The 14,506-nt window shown below is 39.5% G+C and overlaps 1 protein-coding gene across 1 annotated transcript in view; it reads left to right on the forward strand.

The window, feature by feature from the left end:
* Window positions 1–2,028: 2,028 nt before the first annotated feature.
* cttnbp2nlb (CTTNBP2 N-terminal like b) overlaps window positions 2,029–14,506 on the forward strand; it is an 85,386-nt gene continuing 72,908 nt past the window's right edge. Inside the window, exon 1 of the mRNA XM_020512467.2 lies at window positions 2,029–2,409. The gene's annotated coding sequence lies outside the window, so the exon portion shown is untranslated. The remainder of the gene's footprint in view (window positions 2,410–14,506) is intronic.

The following is a 14,506-nucleotide window of genomic DNA, read 5'->3' on the forward strand; positions in this document are numbered from 1 at the left end:
TACAGGCAGTTCATGGTCTGGGCTGGTATTAAGTTATTTAGTTACAGGACTAGCATACTTTCTTAGCAGGTCATGGTTCCAGAGGCCCCAGTCAAGATGGAGCAAAATACCTTTACATCCTCAGGTCACATTCTATGTTACAGCTCTGATATCAAGAGCAAGTCTTTGAAAAATGTACTGCTCACTAACTGAAACATAAAACACTGACAAGTTGCTCCTTGTTAGTCAGAAACCTGTCTCCCTCCCAATGTCTTAATGTCCCATGATACAAATTTCTACCAACTTATTATCTGCACCAAGTACAGTAACTACTTGCCACATTTGTCAATGGAAGGCACTTGGAACCCTGCCAGTCACAAATTAAAACAGATGATTAACTTATCTTTGCATTACAGCTGTCCTTTCAAATGAAGCGAAATGCATCCAAATGAACACTCCCAAATAAGCAAACAAAAGAAAAACTGAATTGCTAATCCAGCACAAGCAGTCAACTGAAAAACATGAATGCTCACTCCTCTTCGCTTTGTTTTTCTCCTCCAAACCCACTCTATTGTCCTTACTGCCTAAAAACAGGTACTTTTTTTAAAAAAAGAAGCTACATTTCTTGAGTGCAACCTCAGTACACAAAGCATTCTAGAGGATTATTTAAAATGTATTGATGCCTGCCTAGTGACATTGAAACCACATTAGGATGTTAGATGAGGGCGAGGTGACAGCCTAGTACTATTATCGCTTGCCTATTAATCTAGAGACGCAGGTAATGTTCTGGACACATGGGTTCAAATCACTTCATGACAGATGATGAAATTTGAATGCAATAGGGAATAATATCTGGAATTAATAATGAATTCGTGGTCAATTGTCAGGAAAAAACCCGTCTAGTTCACTGATAGTAGGAACTGCCGATGCTGGAGAATCTGAGATAACAAGGTGTAGAGCTGGATGAATACAGCAGGCCAAGCAGCATCATTTCTAAAGAAGGGTCTAGGCCTGAAACGTCAGCTTTCCTGCTCCTCTGATGCTGCTTGGCCGGCTGCGTTCACCCAGCTCTACACCTTGTTATCTAGTTCTTTAGGCGAAGGAATTACCATCCTTACCTGGTCCGGGCTGCGTATGACTCCATACCCACAGCAATGCAACTTAACTGCCCTCAGGGCAATTAGAGATGGGCATTCAATACTGACCGGGCCAGCGACACCCTCATCTTGTGGATAAATAATAGATAAATGTAAACAGTTGTTACTGCATGTTGCAAATAAAGTTCACATTTTGAGAAAGTTCACACTTTGCTACATCACCTTCTCAATCACGCAAAAAACAAAATACTTAAGTTTACAAGCAATCATATACATACAAGAAAACCGCTACACTTTGTCTCGTCTCAACTTGTTGCGAACTTCGGAAGACAACACTGCTACTTGTAGCTGGATGAAGCCCCGCCCCTTCCTTGGCGTTTAACTTGACCACCCTGCAAGGGGGCGGAGCTCGGGGGAAACAAAGGAAGCCTCTCGGGGAGGCGGAGTCACGACATATCGCATGCGCAGACCTCGACTGAAGGCGGGGCCTGCGGGCGGAACACAATAATGCGCATGCGCACTCTGGAAGGCGTCCGGCCGTGTCATAGCTGCGCATGCGAGATGTTTGACTGACGTGTGTTGGGGGAAGAAAGCCACGCCCCTCCAGTCCGTAGTGGAGATGAGTCTCATAGTTACGCATGCGTAACTATTGACTGACGTTAGTGTCGGGCGAATGAGCCACGCTTGTAGAGCGGGAGGAGGCTAGGACATACCGTCACGCATGTGTAGAATCTGATTAACGGCGGTAAAGGCGGAAATGGGGTGGGGTAAGGGCGAGCACCGCCCATGTATCTGGAGGCGGATCTCGCAGTTGCGCATGCGTAGAGATTTCCCGGCGGACAAGGGGAAACAGTTAACAACCGAAAGAACTGCGGATGCTGTAAATCAGGAACAAAAATAGAAGTCGCCGGAAAAGCTCAGCAGGTCAGGCAGCATCTGTGAGGAAAAACAATCAGAGTTAACATTTTCGGGTCCGGTAACCCTTCCTCAGGACAGAACCACTTCTTGGGCGGAGCTCACACTCTGTCCGCCCCCTTCCGGAAAGGGTCGAAGGGAAGGGGGGGGTGGGGCAAACACTGCCGCGCACGCGCAGACCATCACAGGCCGACGGCAGGGCGGGAACGTGTAGGGCGTGGCTCTGCGTTAACCCGCCCCCTAGACCTCATCCGATTGGCTAACAGGCGCAGCAATCCGAGCCAATTATTGGACAGAATGGCTGTCAGGCAGCCTCGATGACGTCCCCAGGCCGAAAGAGGCGGGCGAAAAAAAAAGTGAGAGAGAAAAAAAGATCTGAGATTTTCCGCCGGCTTCGGAGAGCAGAGGGGCAGTAAATGTAAGTGTTTTTTTTCAAAAAAAACTGTCTTAGCTCCACAGTTCTCTTCGTGATTATGCTATGCGTTTGATGATTTTTACTTCTGAGGCTTTTTCTCTCACGATTTTTTTTTTCTTTTTCTCCCCTCAATTTTATTCTAATTTCTCCCACTGTTTTTGTTTCTCTTTTATTCCTTTTTCTCTTCCCAGTCAGTTCAGGGCTTCTTTTCATGCAGAGCAACAAGATGGATGGATTTGCCTCCGAGAGTCTTATATTATTGTGTACCTTCCTTTCCGATCTGCACTTTGTAAATCCTCTGCTTCAACAATTAGAAAAAGATTCAAATCTTAATTATTTCTGCGCTGGTAAAAGGTTAAAATGCCTTGAGGACCAAGTGCTTTTTCTTTAATGAAGCAAAGAAATCATAATTTCTGCTCCAGTATGTTCCTGAACATAATTTAATTTGTGTTTGGTACAGGTACACCATAAGGGAATCAGCACTGATTTTTTTTTCCCCACTGTTTTAAGAAGCCAAAATGACCAAAACCGCAGCTGGAGTTATAATGCTCCATTCCAGCAGTTATTTAGTAAATCTTGTTCTTGTTCCACGAGAAATAAAGCAAAGCCTGAGAACAGAATCAATCCCTGAAATCCTGAAATCCCTGAAAGGTTTGTTTGAGCTAAGGGAGTGAATTTCCCTGCCTGTCTCCCATTGTTGAGGGGAATGAGCTAACTGGGCATTTACCTCATTGCCATTTCCGGGACCTGATGGTGTGCGAATCAATTACTTTTTTTTTACCAGCACCTAAACAATGAGACAGAGACTTAGCCTATAATTCAAGCTGAAGTTTGCAGTACTTACACTTTCAGACAAGATGTTGAACCAATGCCCCATCATCTTGGGTCAACATTGAAGATCCTATGTGCGCTATTTGAAAAAAGTGCTGAGGAGTTCTGTACAATAACCTGGATCAATACTTATGCCTTAACCAAACTGCTGAGCAACATCAGAGTTAGCAATTCTTGCTATGTTGCCTGTGGGAGCTTTCTGTGTGCAAAATGGCTGCTCTGTTTCCTGTACTGCAGCTATACTTCAAAAGTTAAGTATAATTTACATTGAGAAGTCTTGAGCTCATGAATAGTGTTATGTAAAAGATAAGTTTTTACACTGTTATACTCAAAAGGTACTTAATTCGATGTGAGGTAGTTTTGGATCAAACATGAAAAATGATCTATAAATTTGAGTTCTTTGATTTGAATTTGGAAGAACAAGTTGTATTTTATATCTACAGTAGAATTTTAGAGTTCCCATTGTTTTAATAAAGCAAAACTAATTCCAAATAAATTAAAGAAAACAGCTCCGTTTTGCAGATATGTCTCTGCTTGGGGGCAAACTCTCTATTTTAATGGAAGTAACAAGTGAAATGACCAGTTTTTGTACTGCATTACAGGTATTTTAGAGGATAGTTACAGAAAGAAAATGTATATTCTCTTGTTTTAAGAGCAAATTATTTCCATTTTTTAAATAATTCACTGTATTCCATTTGTGATTATATTTCAAGATTGGTTAATACTCTGAATCACTGACTCATTTCTTCTATTCCTTTTTTTCTAATTGTCTTGTCTAAGGTCTGTTCTCCATACAATTATTCACATGGACTTATTGGTTGGGTTATTGCAAGTAGTGCTTTGCTGTCATTGTATAAATAGTTGGCTATATCACGCTACTATTATAACAAGCCTATGAATTTGCATTTAAAGTATGATCAGTTGTTGAAAGTCTAGCCGTATGTAGTAATTTTTGAAGTCAAAGTTATGATTAACAGCCTTTTTGTTCTATTCAGTACACTTTAAGCTTTTTGTGGTAATAGCTGTCTCTAATCAGTGGGCACTAATTGTGTAGTTGAATCCTACTGTCAAAAAGAGGTAACTAAGCCTGACAGTGAGAGCGATTTGAATTAACTCATCCTGTCAGTCATTCTCTGTTTATAACTGTCTCTCTGTTGGTAACTGCCTCTCTACTGACATTTCAGCTGTCCAGTAGCTAGTTTCAAAACCTGTTCCAGCTAATATGCTTAATGTTTATTTCTCTTCTCCAAACTCTCAAATGACATCGTGTTGACTGTGGCAAAGGTACGCACCCCTTCATCTCCATGTAGACTCCATCTATCTGTCTCTCTCTTTCAGCATAAATATTCTGTTTTCCCAGCCACTTTAATTTCTGACGAAGGGTGAGTAGACTCAAAATGACTGTTTTTCACTCTACAGATCATCATTCATGCTGCCAAGTCCACTGAATTTCTCCAGCACTTTGTTTTTGTTTCAGATCTGCAGCATCTGCAGTTCTTTACTTTATCCCTCATCCTTCTCTATCTGTGGTTTTTGGAATGGTTGGTCATGTCACACTCCTCCCATTTGACTCCGTTGTTGTACAGCTAGATGCAGCTGCACTAACTTGCCTGATTCCATTCCGATCTGTCTAATTAAATTGCCTGAATTGCTTCTCATCTAAGCCATATTTTTACCTCTGGTGCTCCCCCAAGGACCTGTCCTAGGCTGATCCTGTTAGCCATTGGCTCCTGGTCAAGCAAGACCTTGATTTTAAAATCCTCATTCTTGTTTTCAAATTCCACCACGGTCTCGTCCCTTCCTTTACGTGCACCCTTCTCCATTCCCACAATCCTCTGGGATACCTGTGCTCATCTAATTTTGGTCTCTTGAATATTCTTAATTGCTCTACTTTTGGTGGCTGTACCTTCAGTTGCCTTGATCCTAAGCTCTATAATTACCTCCATAAACCTCACAATCTCTCTTTCAACTTTTAAACCTTTTCCCAAGCTATCTTTTTGACCAAGCTTTTGATCATTTGACATAATATCATTTTATCTGGCTCAGTGACATCAATGGACATGGAGATGGTTTAGACAAATGATGTTAACGTCGGCTTTCAGGCATAGTCTAGTTGAGTGTCAGCCCAAGCTCGAGGAATTGAATGGCCTACTCCTATAAGTACTGCTGTGAAGCCCTTTGGATATTTTGTTTTATTGTTCAAAAGTGCCACATAAATATTGTTGTAGAGTCATAGTCGTACGTCATGGAAGCAGACCGTTCGGTCCAACCAGTCCACACTGACCATATTCTCAAACTGAACGAGTCACACCTGCCTGCTTTTAGCCCATACTCCTCCAAACCTTTCCCATTCATGAACTTATCCACATATCTTTTAAACCTCATAACTGTACCTGCCTCCAGTATGTTCACTGGCAGTTCATTCCACACACGAACCACTCTGTTTAAAAAAAATTGTTGCCCCCCCCCCATGTCCTTTTTAAAATCTTACTCCTCTCGGCTTAAAAATACTCCACCTAGTTTTGAACTACCCCACCCTAGGGAAAAGACCCTTGTCATTCATCTTATCTTTCCCTCTCATGATTTTATAAACCTTAATAAGGTCACCATTCAACCTTCTAAACTCCAGTGAGAAAAATTCCAGTCTTTCCAGTCTATTTTTATATCTCAAACTCTCCATTCCCAGCAACATCCTGGCAAATCTTTACTGAACCTTCTCCAGTTTAATAATATCCTTCCTATAACAGGGCGACCAGAAATGCTCACAGTATTCCAGAAAAGGCCTCACCAACATCCTGTACAACCCCATAATGACATCCCAAATCCTCTGCTCCAAGTTCTTTGGTTAGACACATTAAAGCAACAAATAAATAGAACAATAGAGTCACACAGCATGGAAACAGACCATTTGGTCCAACTCGTCCATGCCGACCAGATATCTTAGATGAATCTAGTCCCATTTGCCAGCATTTGGCCCATGTCCCTCTAAATCCTTCCTATTCATGTACCCATCCGGATGCCTTTTAAATGTTGTAATTGTACCAGCCTCCTCCAATTCCTCTGACAGCTCATTCCATTCACACACCACCCTCTGCATGTAAAAAGTTGCCCCTGAGGTCCACTTAAAATCTTCCTCCTTTCACCTTAAACTTTTGTCCTCTGGTTTTGGACTCCGATACCCTGGGGAAAAGACCTCGGCCATTGATCCTATTTATGCCCCTCAGGATTTTATAAACTTCTATAAAGTCACCCATCTGCCTTCAATGTTCCAGGGAAAAATAGTCCCAGGCTATTCAGCCTTTCCCTATAGCTGAAACTGTCCAACCCTGGCAACACCCTTGTAAATCCTTTCTGAACCCTTTCAAGTTTTACAACATCCTTCCTATAATAAGGTGACCAGAATTGAATGCAGCATGCTAAAAGTGGCCTACCCAATGTCCTATACAGCCTCAACATGACCTTCCAACCTCTATACTCATGTATTGACCAATAAAGGCAAGTATATAGGTTATAGGTTTCCTTGTTCAGCAACACTCCCAGCACCTTACCATTAAGTGTATAAGCCCTGCCCTGATTTGCCTTTTATCGTTTTTTTCAAAAAAGAAATTGATTGCAATTCTTTGCAGTTTTCTGCTTTGTATCTTAGTGTCATGTGATAGATTTGTTTTTAACACACTTAGAATGTCTAATTTATTATCCATTGAAAAAGTTGGTACTTCGTTTTCTGTTATTGGCATTATAATCGCCAGTGTTGTTGTTTTCTGATCATGTAATCACACGATAGCTTTGTTTACAAAATATTGGAAAACTTTCATTCTAGAATCTCACTTATACAACTTATAAAGAGTTTGGGCACCACTGTTTAAAAATTATTATGTTGTAGGGAGGTGTAGTTAAACTGAACAAAAACGATGTCTTCCACTTCATAGGTCACTCTAGAATAAGGGATTTGATGGGAGTAATGAATACAAGGTTTTGGCTGTATTGTGGATTTATTGGACCTGAATTAGCTGGGAAACAATCATAGGTCCATGGCAGATAATGTAAAAATGCAGGATATTTTTGCTGGTTGGGCGTCTAGAACCAGTGGACACAGTCTCAGTATGCAAAGTAGATCATTTCGGACAGAGGTGAGGAAAGCCTTCTTCACTGAAAGGGTAGTGACCCAGTGGAATTCTCTATCACAAGACTGTAGAGGTCACGTGTCTGAGTACACTCAAGAAAGCGATCAATCATGCTTTAGATTCTAAAGGTATCAAGGGTTATGGGGAGAAATGAGAATATGGCATTGAGTTGGAGGATCAGCCATGATCATTGAATGATAGAGCAGACTTGAAGGACCGAATGGCCAGTTTACTATAAAACTGGTGGCAACCTGTGGTGAAGAGGAGATGTGCCATGAATTGCAAATTGCTACAAGTTACTGGATGATTCTTGCCATTTTGCCATTAGCGCTGTGAAAATGAAAACTCATGTTCAGCCTCCCTCTGTGTTAAATAATTGCTGAATTTGTTCTGTAAACAGGATTGCTATTTCTTGACTCAATGATCCTATAAATGGGATGATTTTGGAGGATGAGAAAGTGAACAGTTGAAACTGTAGACTTTTACTGCAGCAGATAATAAAATGTTCTGAGAGATTTTTTTAAATTTGGATTTTTTTTAACTTTTCCATTCTGTCTATCTATTGCCTGTCTCATGCTCTCCATGCATTCTTTCTCTGGCTCTGTATTTCTCTTTCTTTAATTACTGCATTCTATTTTTTCATTTGTTTTTCTTTACTCTTCATGAGTTTAATTAGTTAAGGAGCTAGGCTTTTGCGTCAAATCCTAGATGCCCTGTTGACTTTGTTATGCCATCATCAAATTTGTAACATACACAACTTCAGCTGAATGGTAGAGAATATCATTCAACTGTCACACACACACTGTAGGGTGTCCCATTTCAACAGCTTCTAGGCCATCATATCTGACTGATTTCTGAAATCATGTACTAAAAAACAAAATGATTACTGACCTGATATAAATTCTCTTGTGCACCTTCTGGTTTCATTATGGCCTCATGAATAATCCATTGGCATGCAAATCTGGGGTTGTGGTATCACCGTGATAATTGCATCTCTGTAGCTTTGATTTGCTTATCAATATATCTGATGCGAATGAAAGTGACTGTTCTGAAGTGTTCATACCAAGCCATTAGTAAATTTTCATGCTTTTACCTGATTTGGAACCATGCTCTTTCTTGGCAGTGGCTTTCCATTGGCTCTTTCTAGCCATAATTTTTAACTTAATTTCCTGATGAAAGATTTTTCAAGATGATTGTTAAAATTTGTGGAAAGGAATTTCCACTTGTATCCAGAAGAAATTTTTAGGCACTCCAATTTGATCCAGACTAATATATGTTAAAACTATATTTATGCTTAATGCTGTCTGGCAGATTGTGAAATTTCGATGAAATCTCTGGAACTCAACTCTTGGGGGTTTTGTGAATTGCATAATCAGTCTTAGCCAAGGCACAAATAGTGTGTTGATAAAAGTTCACCCAGAAAAGTTATGTGATGAACAACACAAGATTTCTTTATCCATTATTCCTCGATGCAGAGTCTCATTGCATTCTAGCATCTAGAAATGTGTACGCATTGTCATGTTTAGATATTTTCCAGTGTTAGATTTTCTCGTTTCCTTCCCTGTGGTAAAAAGACCTTTCACTGTGAACAATGCTGTTTTCTAAAAATCTTTCTTCATTAAATCTTGAAATTAGCTAGTGAGGAAATTTAAGTCTGTCTGAAATCCATGGCTAATGCTTTCAGTGAATTATCACGATGTGACAACTCAGATTATTTTGTTAATATAAATTTGATGATTGAGTTGTTATTTAATAGTTAATATAGAGTATAGATTGTAATTTTAATATTACAATTAAAAGTCTAAAATGTGGTATGCTATGCCAAGTACTGATGTGAAAAATCTTGGTATAATTCAAATCTTATGCTGAAAAGATTTTTATTTTAAGTAAATGTTGTAATATTAGGTTATTAAGATTTTGATTGAACATACTTAATTAACTTGTCACTTTCATGAAGATTTACTCTGAACAGAAGAAATTAAATCTGGAAATTGATAAACTCCACATTTACAAAGAGCAGACAAAGAGCTGCCTGTTCAGCAGGGAACAGCTGCATCAGGGTCACAAAAGATCAAATGTGGCAGGAAAGCAGAAAAAGGAACAATGATCTAGAATGAAAGGATTAAGCGTGTTGTTGTTCCCAAACTGCGCTTCAGCTCACTAGAACTGGAGGGTAACTCATATACTTGCAAGTTAATCAGTTGTACTTCCTACGTTTTTTTTAATGTACCGTACTACTAATTCTTAACCAGCACATGGTCAACATCATCTGGAGTGATTGGGCAACAAGCATCTTAAGGGGAAGTATATATATTTCTTTTTCCAGTAAACATTTTGTAGGGGAACAATCACCATCACTACAGTTTGAAACTGTTTTTATAACTAATACATGACATCCAGTTTCTATTACAAGAACGCAGTCATCATATTCGCCTTCCAACTGGACATCTTGATATAAATAGCCTGATGTTAAATGTCAAATGCCAGAGTCAGTGTTGTTAGGGGACTTTTCTTGTTGCAGAATAAAAAAGGACAGCTTGTCTCCCCTGTATCTGGAGTTTATTCGACTGTTAGATTTCCACATTTGTATACTGGAGCCTGGCAGTATCTTAGTGAAAGATACCTGAAGGACTATTTGGAACAGTGAACAGTATAACAGATGTTGTTCTCCAATGATGTGAGCAATTTGAAGTTTGTGTGCAAAGATGCAAAAATGTGTTAAGTCCATGCAAAAGCAATTGTTCATCTACACTGTACAGTTCATTTATATCATTACAAGTAAAATATTTCACAGCAATTTTCTAATTTTTTCCAAAGGAATTCTGTAACTTAATTTTTCGTTGTACAGTAACGAACCAACGTTGATCCTGCTTTTAATTATCATTGGCTGTTCTTGCTTCCCGTTGCAACAGAATTGTCTCTCTATATTTGTTTGAATCTCTACATTGAAGCCTGCAACAGCAGCTGGATTACAATGGCCAGTGTCCATGCCATAGGCCATCAATCCAAGCCTGCTCTGCCATTTGTTTGGATCATGGCACATCTGATAACCCTCAACTCCCCTCGCCTGCCTTTACTTCAGCACCCTTGATTTCCTTCTTGACTACAAATCTGTATATCTTAGCCTTGGATATGCTTAATGGCCCTGCCTTGGCAGCCTTCTGTGCTTAAAAAAATTTCCACAGATTCATTTCATCTAATAGAAAAAATTCCTCATCGTTGTCTTAAATATGTGACTCCTTAGATGCATTATGTCCTCTGGTCCTAGATTCTCCCTTAAGTTGGATCACACTCTCTATATCTACCTTATCAAGTGACCCAAGAATCTTGTCTGTTTCAATAAAGTCACCTCTCATTCTTCTAACCTCCAATGTGTATAGACCCATACTGCTCAACTTCTCCTCATAAGACAGACCCTCCATATCAATGTCAATCTAGTAAACCTTCTCTGGATTGCCTCCAATACCAGTATCTGTTTCTTTAGAAAAGGGGCCCAAAATTGTTCACACTATTCCAGCTGTGGTCTTGCTGTTATCCTGTCTAGTTTTAGGAAGACCTCCCTAATTTTACACTCCATTCCCTTGAAAATAAAGACCAACATTCTATTTGCCTTCCTTATTAATCCATTGAACTTGGATGCAAGCTTTTTATGATTCATGGATGAGGATTCCCACATTCATCAGTTCTGTAACTTTCTGCTATCTTTCTCCATTTAAATAATATTCAGCTCCTCTGTTCTTCATTCCAAACTGCATAACTTCATGTTTTCCCACATTATATTCCATCTGCCAAGTTTTTGCCCACTCAATGTGTCTATATCTCACTGCTGACTGTCATCCTCACCACTTGTCTTTCTATTTACTTTTGTGTCATCTGCAAACTTGGCTTCAGTACATTCACTTTCTTTGTTCAAGTCATGAGTATATATTATAAATAATGTAGCCCCAGCATTGATCCCTGTGGTATTACCTGCTACTTTCTATCGCTATCGTCATGCTGTTTTCAACTTAACTAATCCATTCTAGACCCTGTTACTCCATTCTGAATATTTCAATATATACCACTTTTTGGTATAGTAATTATATTTTCTTATACAGTTTCTTATTCTATGGCCAAATAATCATTTCTGGTGTTCCAAAGCTCCACCCTTTGTCTTGTCTCATTGATCAGCTACATATTAAGCTTTAGCAAGAACTTTCACAAACACTGGATCCCCTAGAGTGTAACAACTGCCCAACTTTACTTCTTTGAGTTATTTCTGCACTTTAACAAACTGCTTTTCCAATATCAAATCCTGTAGACTAAAACTACATGACTTTACCAGTACTCTGGATGTACCTAAACCCCATAGACTGCAGAGTTTCAAAGATAGCACACCACCACCTTTTCAGGGACCTAATTAGAGATGAGCCTTAAATTCTGCCTTTTCCAGCAACACCCAGATAATAGAAGTAATAAAAAAAAGACATTCTGCATCATTCTCATGAGCTATTATGCCTTCTTCATCATAAGTGCGACTATACAACTCTTGTTCATAATTCAATTGCATAGCCCAAATCATTTGGGGTGGCATGGTGGCTCAGTGGTTAGCACTGCTACCTCTCAGCGTCAGGGACTTGGGTTCAATTCTAGCTTTGGGCAACTGTCTGTGTGGAGTTTGCACGTTCTCCCTGTGTCTGCGTGGGTTTCCTCCCACAGTCTGAAGATGTGCAGATTGGTTGGATTGGCCATGCTAAGTTGCCCGTTGTGTCCATGGATGTTTAAGTTAGGTGGCTTAACCATGGGAAATGAAGGTTTACAGGGATAGGGTAGGGGTGAGCCTGGTGGGACGCTCTTGAGATTTAGTATGGAGTTGTTGGGCCGAATGGCCTGTTTCCACACCGTAGGGATTCTGATTTATTCCAAAACGGTCATTACCCCAAGTTCCATTGGCTTCTGTGTCCTGGTAATTTAATTACTTGTATCGTTTACAAGCCCTTTCATGACTTTGCTGTACATTGAGAATTTTCTTGCACACTTCCAGACCTCAAAACAGGTTAGTCTGACTCTCATCTTTCCCATTCGCAGCCAACTCCCCCCCCACTCTTTCCGCCATCTCAAATTTTGCACTAATGTCTTAATACCCTTTGAGATTCTTTATCAAACTCTACCTTTTCTCCTGGCTTCAAAAGTTTGCCTATCTCTTTGTAGTGCCTGATCATAATTCTTCCTTCTCTGCAATCCCTTTTTTCTGCTTAATGATCACATCTCTTTTTAAATTTTTCTAATGTGTTCATGTCGATTAATTTCACATATGTAAATGCAACTGTTGTTTTCCCAGCTCTGAAGAAGACTGTTCGGGTAGTTATAACTTATTCAGTTTGAACTAGATCAAAGCAAAACCAGGTTTATTGAATGAAAGAAAGAGGAATTTTATTACCTAGTAATCCAGATGGGAACAAAATAAAGTGACCACAGACCCGCATAGGCGGACATATGCACGCAGACGCAATCTGAGGCCACCGTTATTAATTGTTGACTGGTATCCTCAGTAGTAGTGAATTTTGTAGTTATCTTTGAGCTGTCATGAATGGTTGTATGATATATAAGTTTCCTGATGCTGGTCCTTTTACCCTGGGACCTGACAAACCAAGCCACTGACACTCCCTGCCATTACAACTGCTATCTCCTGCCCACGTCAACCTACCCTAAGTATTCCATCACTTACCTGGCTTCCATCCCACCTTGCACCCTACCTACCTGGTACCTTAATCTCACACTGGCCTTATGTACTAACCCTTTCGTAGGAGCTGTCAAAGTGGCTGTCTATCATTTAAGTAGCAGAATATGGCAACTACAGTGACAAAAGGAACTCCGTTTGACTTCCCCTGACTAACTTGTGCAACATTGGACTCACTAAATTTCAAGCGCTCTCCATATTGGTGAGGAGCCCTTATCAAAATCTTATGTCAGAAATTAGGAGCTTATTCCTAACATAAAGAAGTAGGAGCAAAGTGGCAATCTCACTGTAATTGACACTCCTGGGAAAATCCAGCCCAATATCTTTAGATGAAATGGTAATCTTAATGTAGACAGTTTTCTTTATTCCACATTGGTCTTCTGGACATGTCTCAGTCTGCAGTGATGTGATTACAGCAGCCATTTTTGGTCTGTACTTGTCCTTTGTTTAGCTCATAAGAGCTTCAAATCAGATGACAAAAGTGGACTATCAAATTTTCAACATTTTACCACGACCATAACAATTTTAGCTTGACTTCTCACCACTGTCCGTCCAATTAGAGTCAAGGAAAGACACTGAAATTTTCATTTCTCTCTATCGAAACAGTCATTTTTTTAATAAAAAATCATTATTGAAGTTAATTATGTTCTTGTTCATGGTATCTTCATGTTGAACGAATATTGTATTTTCTGTGTCTTTAATGGCATTTTATAACAGGATTCCAAACTACATGCACCACTCTGATCTAACCAGTGTTTTGTCTGTGTGTTGTGTGTCATGCTCTAAGAAGCAAAATATATCTTTTTATTAAGGCTTTATGTCCCAACGTTTCCGCTTTGAAAGATTGTTTAAAAACTAGTGGTCACCCATTGAAGATAAAGGAAGAGACTTTTTTCCTCAGGGTTATTAGTATACAAAATTATTTTCTACAGAGAGCAGTGGAGGTAGGGTCAATGAATTTTTTAAAAGGCTGAGTTAGATTTGACAAGGGCTAGACAGGAAAGTAGAATTGAGACCACAATCCAGTTCAAGTGGCAGAGCAGGCTTGGAGAGTTGAATGGCCTACTCCTAATTTATATGTTCATTTGTATGCATGTACTGAGACTCCTAAATCTCTGATTATCCACATCTCTTTGTTTCTTTTGTGTGTATAAAGCTATTCATAGATATTTTTTCCAAAATGTCTTGCCTCACATCTGTTAAATTGTAGCTGACACCTATCTGTGCATTCTGCTAATCCTCGCCATAAATTGTTTTCATTTTTCTCAGTCTTTTGCACAACCTGCTGTTAGAGATTTCACCAAACTTTGAGTTTATATTCCATATATCCAGGACAAAACAGTGTACCAATATCTGGGGTATTCAATTTAAATCGTCATCTAATTCCAGTAATACTCATTTCCCTGAATCTATTTTGTCAATCACT

This window comes from Rhincodon typus, chromosome 25 (assembly GCF_021869965.1).
Source record: "Rhincodon typus isolate 14 chromosome 25, sRhiTyp1.1, whole genome shotgun sequence".
Taxonomy (NCBI): Eukaryota; Metazoa; Chordata; class Chondrichthyes; order Orectolobiformes; family Rhincodontidae; genus Rhincodon; species Rhincodon typus.